This window comes from Musca autumnalis, unplaced genomic scaffold (genome assembly GCF_047663935.1).
Source record: "Musca autumnalis isolate F117 unplaced genomic scaffold, ASM4766393v1 scaffold_4, whole genome shotgun sequence".
Taxonomy (NCBI): Eukaryota; Metazoa; Arthropoda; class Insecta; order Diptera; family Muscidae; genus Musca; species Musca autumnalis.
The window spans coordinates 138,841,327-138,860,890 of NW_027411977.1; positions in this window are offsets into that span (position 1 = coordinate 138,841,327).

Sequence of the window (19,564 nt, forward strand, 5' to 3'; positions counted from 1 at the left end):
TTAATTATATCCTCCATATTATGGTGGAGGGTATACAAACAGCCATTTGCTACAAAACTTCTAAATATTTTTAACAAAAAATTCAGAAAGCGGATTAAGTTATGCTCATTCTGATGAAGAAAACATCTGTCACAAAAGTTTTCTTGGACAAAAATCAGAGGTTTTATTGGGCATTCAACTGGATGTCACCCCTTAAGGCTATCGAAGCACTCTAAAATGTTGGCTTACTTCCATTTTAAAACCTGGTCATGAATTGCTTATCAGTTTTATCGCATGTAGTCCTTATGTTTTGTATTGCCCCTTCATTTTCACATATGTATATTAAATGTTTAAAAATTTTTTTACGGGGAAGAGATCCTTCCAGAATATACTCGTGCAAAAACCGACAAATACTTTATATCTTGTATTTTGTTGCCGCTTTTAAATTAAGATTCAGACGAAACAATATAGGTATTAATTGTACTTCATTTTTATGTTATGTAGTTGAGTATTATGTCCAAACGAATGCTCTTTCTAAAGAATATATTAGGAAAACCCAACAGATTAGCCTATATGGGCCCAAATATAGGAAAAAGTTAAAATTATTACATTATTAAATTACACTCGGAGTCGACCCGGAGTCGGAGCCGTAGTCGTGAAAAAAATTGGTCTGGAGTCGGAGTCGACCCAAAAATACCTCGACTCCGAAACCCTGGTTTCATCAATCGATTTTGTAAAAAGAAACATTTCAATTGTTGGCTTAAAAAATTATATTTTTGGTCAAAAAACTAGAAAAAATATATAAAAAATAAGTAAGCAAAGGCTATAGTCGGACAGGGCCGACCATGCGATACCCTACACCACTACCCTACGAATTAGTTTTCAACAAATCAAAATTCCCTTTGGACAAATAAACATATTGTAAGAAAAAACTTTGTGGAGTCTGTCACCTTATCACATAATAATTGTTCCATAAGCTTCCCAGAAGGAACAGGGAGTGCACCACGATTCATATTACATCAATGAATAGCCGAGTCCGAAAGGCATGTCTTAAGACACCACCTGTAGGTTGAAGGTTATGGTGCCAAAATCCCTCCGAAATGGCTGAAATTTGGTATTAAGTCTTCGTTGGGGTATTAAATAGCCAGTTTCCCCATTTTCGATATTTTGAAGGTTGTGGCTGTGGTTAGTAATCTGTAATTGTAATTTCATACTGCATCATTTTAGATTTTTAACAATTTAAGTAGGTTTTGTGTCAGACTATGAAAATTGTCATTAACATGAAAATGATTTAAAGGCAGGAGGTGTGAAGGGAGTGAAACTCTGTAGACAAGGTTCTGCAATCTGAAATTATTATTCGTAACTCAAAACAATGTAAAATAATTAATTAAATATCAACATATTAATATGAAAATATTTTGTGGTGGACGTCAATGAAATTTTAAAAGAAAAAGAATAGTCTAATGAAAATATTCATAGTGTGCCACAAGACTAAATAAAACAATTTAGTAACTAGTCGTTTACACCAGACAGTTTGTCTTCAAATACAACTCTGATTTACTAACACATACAGACTTTTGTCGGCTGTCTTTCTGCTGTCCATCATTTTTTCACAGACAGTCGGGCTATCAAATTTTTGACATTTTTGTGAAAAAGAAGTGAGATGATAATTTAAATGTGCTGAAAACAAAAGAATGTGTACAAAAAGGAAATATGAGAATGAAAAATGAAAAGAAATCGATGATTTTCAATAATAATTTTACAACCGTTTTTGCAGTTGTCTGGACGCCTACGTCACACAGGCAAGTTTTGGGTTTTTGACAATCAATACATGAACTCAACTGTCCTGTCATGTGTAAAAGCAGGGTAAGGAAATTCAAATTTGACAGACAAATCTTATTTTGACAGACAAAATTTCAGGATTCCAGCTCTATCCGTTTACCCAAACCCAAATTGTACTAAATTTATTACTTTACTACACACGAGGACACACTTGCAAAACCACCTCCACCCTTCTCCTCAACAATTTGCTTCAAATTAGGATTCTTATTATTTACTTAATCGAGAGGATTTCAACTGTCATTTCCTTTCCGTATATATCAAATGAAATTTAATCGAACTTTTTCTACAGAAAAGGTAAATTCAGCGAACTTTTTCTACAGAAAAGGTAAATTCAGCGAACTTTTTCTATAGAAGAAGTCAACTCAGCGAACCTTTTCTATAGAAGTAGTCAACTCAGCGAACTTTTCCTATAGAAAAATGTCAATTTAGCAAGTCAGTTCTGCGAATTTTCTTAAAAAGAAATAAATTCAGCAAACTCTTCTATAAAAAAATTTAATTCAGCAAAAATTTTTTTTATAGAATTCAGCAATTTTTTTCTATAAAAATAGTCCATATAGCGTACTTTTTCTATAGAAAAAGTGAAGTCAGCGACATTTTTGTCTACAAGAAGTAAATTAAGACAACTTTTTCTATGGAAAAAGTAAATTCACTAAACTTTTTCTATAGAAAGTCAATTCAGTGAACTTCTGTAGTGAAAAGAGTTAATAGAGCAAAGTTTTCAATACGCAATTAACTTTCCCTATTGAAATTTCATTAGGGAAATTTTGAAATTTTTCTAAAGAAACTTTATAGAAAAAGTTTATTCATCCAAATTTTGAATAGTAAAATATCAATTCAGCGGACTTTAAAAAAGTAAATTCAGCAAATCTTTCTATACAGAATGAAATTCAGCAAACTTTTTCTAAATAAATACAATTTTAGTGAGGTTTTTCTATAGAAAAAGTCAATTCCGCCAAATTTTTTATAGAAAAATTTCAATTCAGGAAGTCAAGCGAATTTAAAAAAGTAAATTATAGTTACAAAAATTGAATTCAGCAAACTTTTTCTAGATAAATATCTATTTTACTCTCCATCAGTGACCCTTGATCCAAATTTCAGAGTTCTAGCTTTACCGGTTCGCCAAATACAAATGGAGCCACATTTAGTACCTTTTAGTACTTTTCGTACCCTTCTAGTTCGAATTTCCAAAAACCCAGCCTTCCACACCCAAAATTTCAAGATTCTAGCTCCTAGGCGTTGATGAATCAATCAGTAAATCACTTTACTCTTTTATTAATATAGATTTTTAATTATTTATTGATAATTAATTAATAATATTTAATAATAATTATTATTTAATAATTATTATAAATTTATTTATATTTGTTGATTGTTATTCAAAACTGATAGTGTTTTGAATGATAAATATCAATAGAAGTCCAAACGTCATATGATGGAATAATTAACAAATGAACTTCAGGACATTTTCTTACAGTTTGAATACGTTGAAATAAAAGTTACAAAATGTCGAACGCCAATTAGTTAAAGGGCAAGAAGAGTTCTCAGAAGAACAGAGGAAATTTTTAATTATTAGGTCCTTAGCTGGTAGGAGTGCCTACGAAATTGCGGATCAATCCTGTTTAAGTGCCAATTTTCCACAATTCAATTTAGTAGAAATTTGGTACCCAAACAGTGAGATGGGGTTTGCACCAAGTACAACTATAAAATTAAAAAGTTTTTTTCGCGCAATTAAGTGCGAAGCGCAGAATGTGCACTCTTAATTTTGACTTGTTGCGCATAGTAGAAGACGACGTAGGTATTTTTCAATAACGTTATAAAACCAAACGTACAATTTTGGTCTGTTCCAGTTCTGCAAGAATCTACTAATTTTTACTATTTTTTCCGATAACATAAAGGAAAAATTGTTATCGTAGTAAAAAATAGTAGATTCTTGCAGGTTCTGGAACAGAGCATTTGTCTTTTTACTTTTGTAGTAAGAATTGCTCAGTAACTTAGTCCCAATTTACATTAGGCGAGTTTACTTGCGGCAATTGTCAGTTTGTTGGTGAGAGAGGGGGCTGAGAGGCAAAGGGTTACCATATGCCTCACCTCTCTCTCCATCAAACTGACAATTGCCGCAAGTAAACTCGCCTAATGTAAATTGGGACTTTTTTTCATAATTTGTTTTTCTTTATTACAGGCATATTTTGTAACTGGACTATATTTATCGGCACACCGGAAGCCCGGAGATATCGGCCTCTAGCTGTTAACCATATGCTAGGCATAATTTATACAGCCGCCGAAAATGTCGGGGCTGATATACAGTATAATGTGTGCGATGCCGAAGGTCGCCACCAATGCCTAATCGAAGAACTCGAAGAAGATGGTATATGGGATGATCTGACCCTGCTGCAGGGGAAGGTAACAGAAGGAGAAAACTTTGGGGCATTGACTTCATGCATTTGTTATGCTCATTATCAAGAATGTTCGGTCAAGATAAAATAGAGAATATCCGATTTGACTATGTGCGCAAGTAAGTCAATTAGTTCCATACATTAAGATAAGATGAACAACTAATTTTTTTTTGCGTAGCTATTGTACTGATCTTGATTTATTCACTGAATGTTACACATACGACCGATTTCAACTCACAACATACACACAAGTTTACAACAGCATACTTGTGCGAGAACTATAAGAATTGCTCGAAGAACAGCATAATGAAGATTTGGGAATAACTATACAATTTATAGAGGGAATGCACAACTTACTGCGATTGTTTCGATCCTCCGTTTTTGTTCATTTGCCTGAGAAGAGGCAAATTTTAGGAAATGCTATTAATGTTTTGTCATATCCATGGTGATGTTTGTTTCAAAAACCTAACCACACACCATAATGTGGAAGAGTTTTTCTACCGAATAAGGAGAAGGTGTATCAAGACACCAACACATGCAGTAGTGGGGAAATCGATTTATGAACCCCTAGTTTCATGCACGAATACAAAGCAACTGACAATACGGAAGTCGGCCATACTCATAAGTCCCAAGAAAGTATTGATTTACTTCAAAATTACCTAAATAGCTTCGCTCTGTGGTGTGATTTTAACAACATGTATTTAAACCTAAAAAAATTTAAACATACATTGCTGATCAAAACATTTGCAAATGGAGTGACTACTTCACCTTTTATATAGTTCTGAGGTAATTTATGGATTTGAAATGCAAATATTTTTGTAGGTTGATTGTTTATTGCCCATTTCTTAATGATTTAGAAAATAATTGGCAATAATTGCAATTGTTATACAAAAATAAACAAGACAAAGCTTGGACCCACTTTTGGTGCTGCTCAAAACGTCAAATTCCGTACGACACTTTGTATATTTATTTATATCAAGGCATGTTTATATAAGGTAGAAGTGACAACCAGCTGTATTCTTACTTTTTTTGTAAATTTAGTTTTCAAAATGTAATAGGTTCTACTCATGAACTTTGAAACTTCGAAATTTGGTACCATAAAATACTGCTTTTCATCCTAAACGTGCAATAAAAATTATCTACGAGAGTTCTGAATGCGTTATACCCCGTTTTTATATAACCGGATTTAACAAACCGACTGGGTTATAAATGTCAATTCCATTGCTTATATTTCAAACAAATCCTTATAAAGAAGGTTAACCCTGCAAAAAGCTGTAATATAAACAGCACATTATATTTACATTTTGATTCAAATTTGTTCTAGTTTAGAGGATTTTAAAAATGTATTTATGTTTTCCCTGAAAAAATTTTTGAAACGACCCTATTATTCAATATTTGCTTTGACAATTAATTTTCAATAACAATGTTGTTTTTGTAAATTTGTTAGTTGTTGTAATTCATGCATATACATACATATATAAATTTGCCTTGCATTTCAGGGTATTATAACATTAATGGGACAGTTTTGATGTCCGTAGTATCGTTTATTGATCGCGGTATTTTAATGGTTCCAAAATTAAATTTTAATAATCACATTTTATTAATGGTGAATAAAGGTAATGGCGTATTAGGTGCCCAACCTATTCCTGATTTGGAAACATCAACCGAGTCTACACATTTTTCAGATGCAATTCGAATTATTTTAATTTGTAATTTTAATTGTAATTCGAAAAATAATTAACAAATGAACTTCAGGATGTTTTCTTTCAGTTTGAATACGTTGAAATAAAAGTTAAAAAATGTCGAACGCAATGATGGTTTTAGCCCAATTAATTAGAGGGCAAGAAGAGTTCTGAGAAGAACAGAGGAACATTTTAATTATTAGGTCCTTAGCTGGTAGGAGTGCCTACGAAATTGTGGATCAATCCTGTTTAAATGCCAATTTTCCACAATTCAATTTAGTAAAAAGTTGGTACCCAAACAGTGGGATGGGGTTTGCACCAAGTACAACTATAAAATTAAGAATTTTTTCGCGCAATTAAGTGCGAAGCACAGAATGTGCACTCTTAATTTTGACTTGTTGCGCATAGTAGAAGACGACGTAAAACTTATGCGATATTGTTTCATCCTAAGTCCCAATTTACATTAGGCGAGTTTACTTGCGGCAATTGTCAGTTTGATGGAGAGAGAGGTGAGGCATATGGTAACCCTTTGCCTCTCAGCCCCCTCTCTCACCTACAAACTGACAATTGCCGCAAGTAAACTCGCCTAATGTAAATTGGGACTAGCAGGTATTTTTCAGTAACGTTATAATAACAAACATACGTTTTTTTCTTTTTACTTTTATGTTTATCGGCACACCGGAAGCCCAAAGGAGATATCGGCCTCTAGCTGTTAACCATATGTTAGGCATAATGTATACAGCCGCCGAAAATGTCGGGGCTGATATACAGTATAATGTGTGCGACGCCGAAGGTCGCCACCAATGCCTAATCGAAGAACTCGAAGAAGATGGTATATGGGATGATCTGACCCTGCCTGCAGTGGAAGGTAACAGAAGAAGAAAACTTTGAGGCATTGACTTCATGCATTTGTTATGCTCATTATCAAGAATGTTCGGTCAAGATAAAATAGAGAATGTCAGATTTGACTATGTGCGCAACTAAGTCAATTAGTTCCATACATTAAGATAAGATTAACAACTAATTCTTTTTTGTGTAGCTATTGTACTGATCTTGACTTATATGCTGTTTATATTAGAGCTTTTTGCAGGGTTAACCTTCTTTATGAGGATTTGTTTGAAATATAAGCAATGGAATTGACATTTAAAACCCAGTCGGTTTGTTAAATCCGTTTATATATAAACGGGGTATAATAAGCTTTAAAAGTTTTACCCCCTGTTTTTGTAACTATTTTTTGTTCGATCGTCTATATTCGTAATAATTTGAGCATCCATAGCTGACATACATATCTAATTCTTCGTAGACACGTTCTTTATATAGTTAAGAATTACTCATTCAAAAATCAGCGTTCCACATTTGCGCTAAGGCGAGTAAATCGATCTAAAAAATTTGACAATTCGTGTGAGAACATAAAATTTTTTTACAAAAACAGGGGGTTAATGTTAAATTCCTCACCAAAACCTGTTTTGAAAACTTCACTCACTCCATTTACAAGAGTGCCACTCCGAGTGTTCAGATCATGTCATAAAATTTTAGCATGGAATCTTTCACCAATCCCTTTGATACGTATGTGCAGTGACTGTCACTGAAAATTATGCAACCTGAAATAAAACAAGTAAAAAAATGTCAGTCGGCTTTGTCGACAGATATATACCCTCTGCCAATGTGAAGTGAAACTTTCACCTACGGACAGATCGAATGTATTTAAGGTCTTTTCTAAATTTTGTGGTCCTTTTTGGACATTTGAACTTGCCGACAAAAATGTGGATTAGGAATTAACTGCACTAAGACACAAATGTTGAACTTTTGTGGGGGAGGTACCCTTAGGGAGGACCGATATGGGCCATTTTAGAAGCTAAACTAAATTTTGATAAACTATTAGGAGATCCAAAGTTTGGACTGAATTGGTTGCCTCATTCAAGTGATATCATCCTAGCATTTAGTGACATTTTTTAAATATTGGGGAGAAGTACCGGAATTTGCGGGCCGGAATTGTCCATGAAACTAAGTTTGGATATAATATTAAGAAGACCAAATGTTGGACCAACTCGGTTGAACAGTTGAGAGTTATCGTTCTCTCCGACGCCACACATGGTGACATAGCGAGTTTTTACACCTTTCGGGCTATTTTCCCAAGAAATATGGACTCGCCCCTGAAAAAACGTTTACCGTCTAATGGAGGTAGCGAATGCAAATCGCTTCAACACAAATCAAAGTGATTCGAGAGCAGGTCTTGAAGTGAACTTATTCGAAAATTTGTGTGAGAGGTACCAGAAGGAGGAGAGAAATAAAGTTCATATTCCAACCTGATCTATATCTGGTAGATATATTAGGATGTGCAAAATATAGATTACATCGATCACTCTCTTCAAGAGTTATCGTGCGCAAAATTTTCCGAACATTTTTCAACTTTTGTGGGGGGAGGTACCTGAAGGAGTGGACCGATGTGGCTTATCTTCGAATTTAAACTATGTTTGGACCAAATATTACGAAGGCCAAATTTTGGACCGAATCTGCAGATCCGTTCGAGAGTTATCTTGCGCTCCAACCACTTCACTCGGTGTCATAAGGGCTCTTTGCAACTTTTAGGCTATTTTCTCAGGAAGTATGGACTTGCCCCCGATAAAACTTGTACCGTGGTATGGGGGGCAGTGAATACAAGTTGTTGCAACAAAAATCAAAGCGATTCGAGAGCAGGTCCTAAACTGAACTTTTCCGAAATTTTGTATGGGAGGTACCCGAAGGCGTGGACCGATTGAGTCCATATTGGAACCTCATTTAAGTTTGGTAGAAGTATCACTATGTGCAAAGTATGGACCAAGTCGGTTATTCCCTTCAAGAGTTATCGTGCGCACAAAATTTCCGATATAACCCATCTTCGAACTTAAACTAAGTTTGGACAAAATATTGCGATAGCCAACTTTTGGACCAAATCGGTTCATCCGTTCGAGAGTTATCGTGCGCACCAGCCAGACAGACGGACGGACATTGCTAAATCGATTCCAAATTGTCTGAAACACATTTCGTCCAAACATACTTGGGGTCTAAAACCATTATTTCGATGAGACACATTTTGCCCGTATGAAAGTGTATATACCCTCTTTAGCATAAATGCTGAGGGTATAACAAGTAAGAAAAGCGTTAAGTTCGGCCAGGCCGAACTTTTTATACCCTCCACCACGAGCTGTATTGAAGTGAATAGGAACAATTCTCATCCTTTTATTCCCTTTAAAAATTGGGCAAAACCGACTAGACCTAAACCTGGATATTCTGGATTTGGATAGTTATCAACATCGGGAGCACCGTTCTATGGAGGCTGTATAAAACATTAACCTGTACCGATAAATTTCTGGAGGAAAGTTTCGTAACTCCAGCGAAGACTAAATACCAAATTTCAGTTATTCCCATTGAATATTGTGGCTAAAACTTTCAAAATACCGAAAATTGGGAGGGATCTTTCTATGAGGGGTATATAAAAACATGGAACAATACCAGAAATTTTCAGGTGGGAAGTTTTATACCACCAACGGAGATTTAATATTAAATTTCATCCGTTTCGATGCTATATTGATGACACAACCTTAAAATACCGAAAATCGGGAAGTACGCTTTTATGGGAGCTATTTGAAGAAAAGGGCTTATACAGATAATTCTCTTCTGCTACTCGTATTTAATACACCCACGGCAATTTAAATATTAAATTTCAGTCATATCGGTGGTATATTGAAAATACCGTAAATCGGAAGGTACGGTCCTATGTGAGTATTTGAGGACGTCGACCTAAACTTAATACCAAATATCAGCTATTTTGGTGGAGAACGAGCTATATGTAGAAAATCGGGAGGTACTGTTCTATGGGGTCTATATGAACCCGTGGACCCGACAAATTTTAGGTGGAAAAATGTATACCCTCAACGAAGACTAAGTACCATCTTGCAGCCATTTTGGTGTTATAATGAGGCTAAAACCTTCAATATACCGAAAATTGGGATATACCGTTCTATGGGGGTACCCCACAAAACATGCACGTATACCGACAAATTTCTAAGGGAAAATTTTGTAGCCCAGAAAAAGACTAAATACCAAATTACAGCTACTTCGGTGAAATAATGAGGCTACAAAATTCAAATTACCGATAATCGGGAGGTACCGTTCTTTCAAAACGTTGACCTGTACCGACAAATTTCTAGGAGAAATTTTTGTAGCCCGGAAAAAGACTAAATACCAAATTTCAGCCACTTCGGTAAAATAATTAGGCTATTATTCAACTGAAGTGGCTGAAGCCTTCAAAATGCCGAAAATCGGGCGCTGCCGTTCTATGGGAGCTATATGAAGACGTTGACCTATACCGACTAATTTCAGGTGGAAAGTTTTATACCCACAACGAAGACTATGTACCAAATTTTAGCCATTTCGGTGTAATAATGAGGCCAAACCCTTCAAAACACCGAAAATTTCGATGTACCGTTCCACAGGGTGCACCTTAAAGCGTGGACCGATAAAGATAAATTTATGGGGAAAGTTTTGCATCCCAAAAGAGGACGAAATATCAAATTTCTGCCATTTTGGTAGTATAGTATAGCTAAAACCTTCAAAAATACCGAAAATTGGGAGAAATGTTTTATACCCCAAATGAAGACTAACCACCAAATGCCAGCCATTTCGGTGGAATTTGAGGTCACAACCTTCAAAATACCGAAAATCGAGAGGTACCGTCCTATGGGGTTATATGAAGGCGTGGACCTATACCCACAAATTTCCGGGGGAAAGTTGTATACCCCCAACGAACACTAGATACCAAATTTCAGCCATTTCGCTGCGATAATGAGGCTAAAACCTTCAAAATACCGAAAATCGGGAGATATCGTCCTATGGGGTTTATATATAAACATTTTATGTTAGAAATATTTCTTAGCCTCTGGAAACACAAAATACAAACTTACAACCGATTCTGTGGTCAAATGGGACTAATACATTCGAAATATCTTAAACTGACGCGTACTATATACGGGGCGTTATATGGGGGTTATACCAAAACGTGGACCTATATAAACAAACTTTGGTAGAAAGGTTTTTTAGCCTCTGGAGATACAAAATACCAAATTACAACCAATTCGGTTCAGACGGACAGACGGACGGACATTGCTATATCGATGTAGAATTGCACGCTGATCAATAATATATATACTTTGTGGGGTCTACAATGATTATTTCGGGTAGTTACAAACGTAGTGACAAACTTAATATACCCCCATCCTATGGTGGAGGGTATAAACAAATCAAAAGTGAATGCCGTCAAACTTGAGATTAAATGTTTTTCTTGTCAATATCCCAATGAGCAACAGTTTTCGTTTAACAAACAGAATGTTGTTATGATATCGTAACAACAGAGGTTAACTCCACCTACAGTTAATTTTTCACAATTGACTTTTCCTATCTTAGAATATTTACATCTTTGTTTAAATTCTCCAAAGGCATATCTATATGCAATGAGATTTGTACTGGATTTATTAAATCCAGTTGAGGATTCATGGCTAATCTAAATGAGCTATTAAGCTGAACTTAATCAAAAATTTTGGACTTTTGCCTGGCGCAAAATACTACGTGATGCGCGGTTTGGACCAAATTGGTTGCTTCTTTTAAGAGATATTGAGCGTGTGGGATAGGATAAGCACCATACTCTAACTCGAAAGATTTGCAGAAATATTACGATATCCAAAGTTTGGACCAACGCAGTATCCGGTTCGAAAATGTTCTCAAGAAGTATAAACCTGTCCCTTAAAAAAAAATTGTACAGTCGTCAACCTGTTGCAAAAAAAAAAAAAAAAAAAACGAGTAAAAGGTCGTTACTCCATATGCATAAATTAAGTCAGAATATGTATTTAAAAATGTCTTCAATCGGGCGGTACCTTTATTTGGAGGCTATATCAAAATGTGGACCTATGTTGACAATTTTTGGTAGAGGAATTTTTAGAGCACTGGGAACCTTCATTGTGAAGTTAGTTTTTATTCTCTTTTGCAAGAAAATTGTGAAAAATAAAAAGACACCTTCCCAGTAAAAACCAGCAAGCAATCAGATGACTTGCCAAAACAGAACAATTTGTCCGCCAATGAAGGAACCAAAGGAAGCAAAAATGATGTATTTTATTAAAAATAAAAAGGAAAATGACCCAAAAAGTATTTTTTTCCACTTTGCAACTCTGTACTCCAAAATAACAACACAATTACAGGGTGTTTTTGTAAAAATGCTTCCTTGTCACACGAACCGTTCGTACTAAAACGTATACGTTCAAAATTTGGTTCTTGTAAAATTTTACGAACCATTCGTTTTTATCTGAAAGCTTTCGTCTATTTCATAAAAGCTTTTATATTTCAGGGTTTCCATTATACTTATTTTGTGAATTTTGCATAGGCATCTGCACGTAAAATGTGTTACTTGATGGCAACCCCGATAAACAGATGAAAAACAAAAAATAAGAAAAAAATGTAATCAAATGTGTCCAAAAATAGTTGTGATAATATGAAGAAACGGATGTACATATACGCGTGTGCTTTTATGGAAATAAATAAAATTGCATTCCCTTCCAGTTTTCGTGTGTTTTGTGCCATTTATTACTCAAATTATTTAATTTTCATTCAAAACGATGGGTCTTTTCCATTCGTTTATTTTTGACGTATTCGTTCGTCTGATTTTGTTACGAAAACCAAAAAAATTACGAAAATAAAAAGCTTTCATTTGTTTGTCACACGAATACAAACGTCAACCGCTATGAAAACCAAATTGTGTCTTCGTTCATGAAATCGACGAACGAATGGGCAAAAAGTTTTTACAAAAACACGCTGTTAGTCCATGGTAGAACAAATACAAGGTAAAGTTAATACTACAACAAATACAACTCGAACAACAACCACAAAGGAATTTGTTTTTGTTTGTAACGTTACTGCCAGTTGTATTTGTAAACAAAACAAGGAAATGTCTATAAATTATTGGAATTTAAAAAAATAATAATTTTTCTCATTTGGTTCAATATTTTGGAAAACATGAATGAAAATTCGCTACATTTTCAATTTTTATGTTTCCACATCATTCCACTAAATGCATAATTTCTCGCAGAAAGTAGAATTCTTGCAGAAAAGTTTGGGGTCGCTGGAAATTCATAGAAAAAGGAGAAGCTGTTTCAATGTTTTGTTTTAGAAATCAAAGAAGCACATGTTTATTAGGGCTTTATTTTTTTTTTAAATTTTAACATAATACCGCACATATTAACAAACGTTGTATCGCCTCTACAAGCGGGGTTTTACTGCGCGGCTTATCGTTCGAACTTGGAGGAGGTTACATATCATTGATATGAAGAAGTCTTTCTGGGAAATGTTTTTTTTCCGAATAATATATTTTTTTCTCAAAAAATATATGTCCCTAATGTACATCGAAATAGAAATAAATGTATAAAATGTCATATGAAATTTGACACTAACGTTACTACCCAGTTCAGTCAGCTGTGTATTGCTGCTACCTTTTCTTATTCTACCATGCTGTTAGTCTTGCTATTTCCATAATAAAATATTTTTTTAACTTCACAAATATATGTACATATATCAACGAAAAAATAAAAACAGATGATTGATTTTTTCAGGATAAGAATAGTTGCTAGTGCTTGCTAGAAGAAATTTGTCCAGCAAGAATTTGCATACTCTCAGTAAACAAATGGGCTAATAGGTGCGGGTAAAAGAAAGCGGACTGTATTTTAGCGGGCGTTATTAGCTCCAAATGTATAGCGGCAAAAACCCAACAAGACATAGAAAGATAAAAGAATAAAACAAAAGTGGGTTCGTTAGTCTTCTGCGGTATTTTATTCTTTTATGCAATTGCTTACCGTTGAGATGACAATGGAGAAGTAAAAGTCTCTCAACTTCTTAACAAGAAATTAGATTCATTTTTATGTTAAAACGATTGGAATTTAGAAAACCCTTTATCCATTGAGTGAAAGCTTTCGCTGTAGTGGATAAAGGGTTGCCATATGGCGGATATTTACATATATTATTAGAAATTCAGATATTTCATTTTAACGAGATTTAATTCATATAAATTGATTAGTTAATGTAAGGAAAACAACACTGTTGAACTGGTTTCAACATGCCGGCCCGTTTGTATTGAATTATTCGAAGGACCATGAACAAATGGGCTAATAGCTGCGGGTAAAAGAAAGCGGACTGTATTTTAGCGGGCGTTATTAGCGCCAAATGTATAGCGGCGAAAACCCAACAAGACATAGAAAGATAAAAGTATAAAACAAAATTGGGTTCGTTAGTCTTCTGCGGTATTTTATTCTTTTATGCAATTGCTTACCGTTGAGATGACAATGGAGAAGTAAAAGTCTCTCAACTTCTTAACAAGAAATTAGATTAATTTTTATGTTGAAACGATTGGATTTTAGAAAACCCTTTATCCATTGAATGAAAGCTTTCGCTGTAGTGGATAAGGGTTGCCATATGCCGGATATTTACATACATATATTATTAGAAATTCAGGTATTTAGATATTTCATGTTAAATTCAATAATAAATGTACTTCATTTTAACGAGATTTAGTTTATATAAATTGATTAGTTAAAGTAAGGAAAACAACACTGTTGAACTGGTTTCAACACTCAGTAAACGAACTGTCAAAATGTCTCTCTCGGATCGCTCTCTTTTGCTGACTTTTTGTGTTAACAGACGACTTCCAGCAAAAATTGGTACAAATTGTTAATTTTTTTAAATACAACAGACTTACTTTTGTATTTTAAAAACATTGATTTTTATCAGAAAACAAGTTCAAAATTCAATGTTGTGTTTCATATTTTTTGTATTACATGTTTTATTTCTAATGTCCATTCATAACAAATTTCAAAAAAAAAAAAAAAAATGAATTAGTAAAATAACAGATAAAAAATGACCTTAGATTTTTACCGACCGCAACAAATGTGGCAAATTGCAATTTTATGCCCATTTTATGTTAATCATACACTGTAACCATCCTGTATGTTCTATTTTTTAACCATCAAAGAATGACCATTAGGCAGGCATTGCATGGACACAACAAATGGTATGAGGGGTTGCAAAGTCAATTACAGGCAGTCTGTCATTTTTTTGCGAATGATAAATATGTGTCAAAATTGAGTCATTTATTAAAGTTTTAACATTTTCTTCTGCTGATTTTTTTTTCTCTCTGTCGGTCATTCGGGGGATATAAAAGAATAGTATTATATCAGATAAGGATGGAAGACGAAAGTATCATTTATAATAATCAGTTCTCGAGGATTACTCTGTAATAAAAAACGAATTTGTTACACATGTTACTGCATACATTCATTTGAGTTCGTATGAAAGTTTTGGAATAAACATTTTGCCATTTGTGCAAATTTAAAAACAGGAAATATCACCACATAGAGTGAAGGTAGGAAAGAACATTAAGAAATGTGAATACCAAGCCAATTTACATAGGGACTAGGGACGTAGCCAGGTTGCGGTTCCCCACAAATGAAAAGAAAATAAAACAAGTAAAAAAGCATTATGTTCTGCCGGGACGAACTTTTTATATTCTGAACTTTTATTATATAATAATTATTATAATTAATTTTCAGAATTTTGTGTGGAGATTTTTTTGAGCACTGGGTACCCCAAATATTTTTAATAATTTTAGCTAATTCGGTCAGATACAATCCGGCGATGCACAGTGTTGCCGCTTCCATACAAATGTGGGCAAAAATAGAAGGCGTTGACCTAGGTTGATGAATTTTTGCACAAGTACTTATGAGGGCACAGGAATGAAAAATATCAACTTTGGTCCATATCGGTTCAGATTTGGATATAGCCCCCATATATATCTTTCCCCGATTTTGCTATAACTCGGTCAATTTTAATCGAATAGCCTTCAAATTTAATATGTGATATTTGCTTAGGCTCCTGAGTAGTTTTACCGATTTTCGTAAAAATCGGATCAGGTTTGGATATAGCTCCTATATATATCTTTCCCCGATTTTGCTACAAATCGCTCAATTTTTGATGAATAGTCTTCAAATTTATCATGGGACGTTTCCCCAGGCCCTGTTCAGTGAAACTATTCAGGACCTAAGAAAATATCACATATTAAATTTGAAGGTTATTCGATTAAAATTGACCGAGTTGTAGCAAAATCGGGAAAAGATATATATGGGGGCTGTATAAAATCTGAACCGATATATCTCAGAAGGTTGCAGGGATGGGCAGAATGTTTTTACACATTTTGATTTTGAAGAGATGTCCAATTAACAGGAAACAGGGGCCAAGGTGGCAATCAAAAGATCTGCTCTACTAAATATTAACAATTTTGAATTTTTTTTATCAAATTTAAATTTTGATTTCTTGATAACGGTACATTGCCCATGTGCAGTTAATGTCAACTTTTTGTACTGAAACGTTATACTTATAGCCCACTCATCAAATCCTCATCCAAAACTTTTAGTATTATCAAAAAATTTTTCAGAAAATGTTATTTTAAATGTCGTCTAATTTTCATATCATTATCGCCTTAGATTACCTGGGAAATATTTTTCATATTTAAAGAGCTATAACTTCATTATGGATGCACATATCGATAAAAATCTTTCAGATTCCTTGTATCGGATGTTTACTGTAAGAGAAAAACATAAACATATGTAAAAGTTAACATCACATTTCTTGATTTTTGTCCACGCGGCAACACTGTGCGATGCCGTTATAAGGAGCCTATGTTTACAAGTTTTTATAGAGAAGTTTTTAACCACTGGGAACCTGAAATGTCAAATTACCGGTAGTTAGATCAATTACCTAAAGTCACGAGGTACCGTTGTATGATGAGTGTTATAAGGAAACATGGACATTAGGGTTATGACTTTTTTACAACCTCGTATCCTGCATGATATTTTGCTGAGCCTTTACCTAAGACTACATAAAATCTTAATTGTAAAGTGATTCGATAAAAAAGCTTCCGCACAAAAAGCTTTTAAAGATTTTATTTTTCAGAACTTTTGACAATTTTTTAAACTACAGTACTACACAATTCTACACATTTTTACTCCGATTACCGATTTTTCCTTTATGTTATCGAAAAAAATAGTAAAAATGTGTAGAAATGTGCAGTACTGGAACAGACCAAAAGTATAGGGGCACACCACATAATCCATATGTCATAACCGTTTGTTTCTCACTAATTTGTTATCGCATTATTACATATATGTAATTTTATCTTATATATAACTTTATTTCATATATCATAAAAATTAAAAGTGGTTTGTGGGACGTTTTCAAATATTTAAATGGAATAAAAGTCATTTTAGTGATTAATAGGCAAAAGGTCATTCATTCGTGCAACAGGAAATAAGTTTTTGAAAATTGTTTTCCCATTTCATAGCATTAAAAAAATTCAAAGTGATTTGTGCGGAATCTTTTTTATAATAAAATGGAATGAATGTTATTTAAGGCATTATTAGTCAAAAGTTCATTCATTCTCACTACAGAAAATCATTTTTGAGAAAAAAAATAGCAAAAAGTCATAACCCTTATGGACATATGCCGACAACTTTTGTTGGAGAAGTTTAGTGACTGCAGGGAACATCAAATCTCAAATTCAGTCAGAAAGTGTAACTAAAACCCTCAAAATACCGTTATATGGGAGCTATAATTAAACACGAATCTATTTTGACAATTGTTGGAGATTAGGTTTCGTGACTACATTGAACATCAACTGTCACATTACGTGTAGTTCAGTCAAAAATGTAGATAAAACCCTCAAAATACCCGAAATCTGGAGGTACCGTTATATGGGCGCTATACCTAAACTATGTTGACAATTTTTTTTTTTGAAGAAGTGTTGTGACCCCTAAGAACTTAAAATGTCAAATTACAGCTAGGTAAAAAAACAAAAGTTGACCAAAAAATATTCAAGCGTTCTGATTTAAATGTTTATGTATCAGACTTTGTCTTCTTGGGCTATAAGGTCTATTATTGATCAATGAAAAATAAGACTATTTATTCCATTTTTCTACCCGACGTTTCGTTGGGATTTTCCAACATCTTCAGGGGTAACTTTTATTCGATCTGGTAACGACATAAATTCACAAAGATTCTTATTAGTTTTCTATGATTGCACATTTTGATATTACTAGCATTAATAATGGTGGTACTTACAAATAATCTTTCGTCAGTTTTTACATTTATGCTTGTCAAGTTGTAGTTTGTATAAATAAAATATCACGACAATTAAACTAATGTATAAATGCAAAAATAAATAAATAAAATTAATGTAAAAATCACAATTCTTAATACTAGCTATCACAGCTTGTTGAGTACGACTAAATTATTGCTAAAGTGTAAACTGCATTCGTGTTGTCTTTGTCCTCTTTTCGATTAATCGCAGATTCCATTCCATTGATTTAAAATTTCTATCGTGGTATCGTGAAAATACATTGGATTCTTTTGGATCACCTAGTTTTTTGTTTTATAACGGTAAATGCAGCGTAAAACGGGGTTTCTTACATTTTCAGCTTTAAACGGTCATTTTTTTCACAAAGGATTTTTATTGGTATATTTTTCTTTTCAAGGGGCGACAAATATTTTCGAACTAGCCATTAATTTTTTTAAATCGCTTAAGAAATGGCTATGTTATAGTTGTTGATGTGTGAAAAATCGCATTAAAAACGGGAAAATGCTTTTCCTCGTGCTCTAGTCCTGTTAGAAGATAGCAAACAGCACAATTACTAATTTTTGCAAAAAAAAAAGAAAAATACGTTAGTTTCAAAAACGGGAAAACTAATGCAATCGGTTGAAAAATAGATGAGTTATACAATTTTTTGTGTTTTTACTTTTTGTTTTTTTTTTTTTTGTGGTAATCACTGTACCATCCACAAAAATTGAGATAAGACGGCGAAATATTGGAAATATGGGTCTTTTGTTTGCGGGCAGATCAAGCTCGAAGATGTACTAAATCGGTCCACTTTTTTGTTTAGCTGCCCCCATTACGACAGTACAAGTTTTGTCGGGGGCAAGTCGATACTTCCTGAGATAATAGCCCAAATGTTAAAACAAATGCTATGGCTCCATGTGTAATGGTTGGAGCGCACGATGACTCTCGAACGGATGAACCTATTCGGTCCAAAATTTTGTCCGAACTTAGATTTAGTTCGAAGTAGAGCCATATCGGTCCACTCCTTTAGGTACCTTCCCCACAAAGTTCAAAACTTTTCACTAAAATGATGCGCACTATAACTTTCGAAGGCAGTAACCAATTTGGTGCATTTTGTAATATTTCTACGAGATATAGATCAGGTTCGAATATGGACTATATAAAGGGTGATCCATTTAGAGGTTCCTACTTTCTTTAAAGAAAAAAAAAAAAAAAACAACACAGAAAAATCAACATTTGAAAGAACATTCGAGGACATTTATTTTTTTCAGATTATGTTTAACAAACATTGGCCGAGGCTACGTCTCAGACGATCCATCCGTTGACTTCAATTTTCAATGACTCGTTCAAGCATATAGACTGGTAACTGGCAAATGGCACGCCTGATGTTTTCCCCCGAGACCGAAGCTGCTTTATCCGCATACAATTTTGACTTTACATATTCGCACAGGAAAAAGTCTAACGGAGTGATATGAGACGATCTTGGT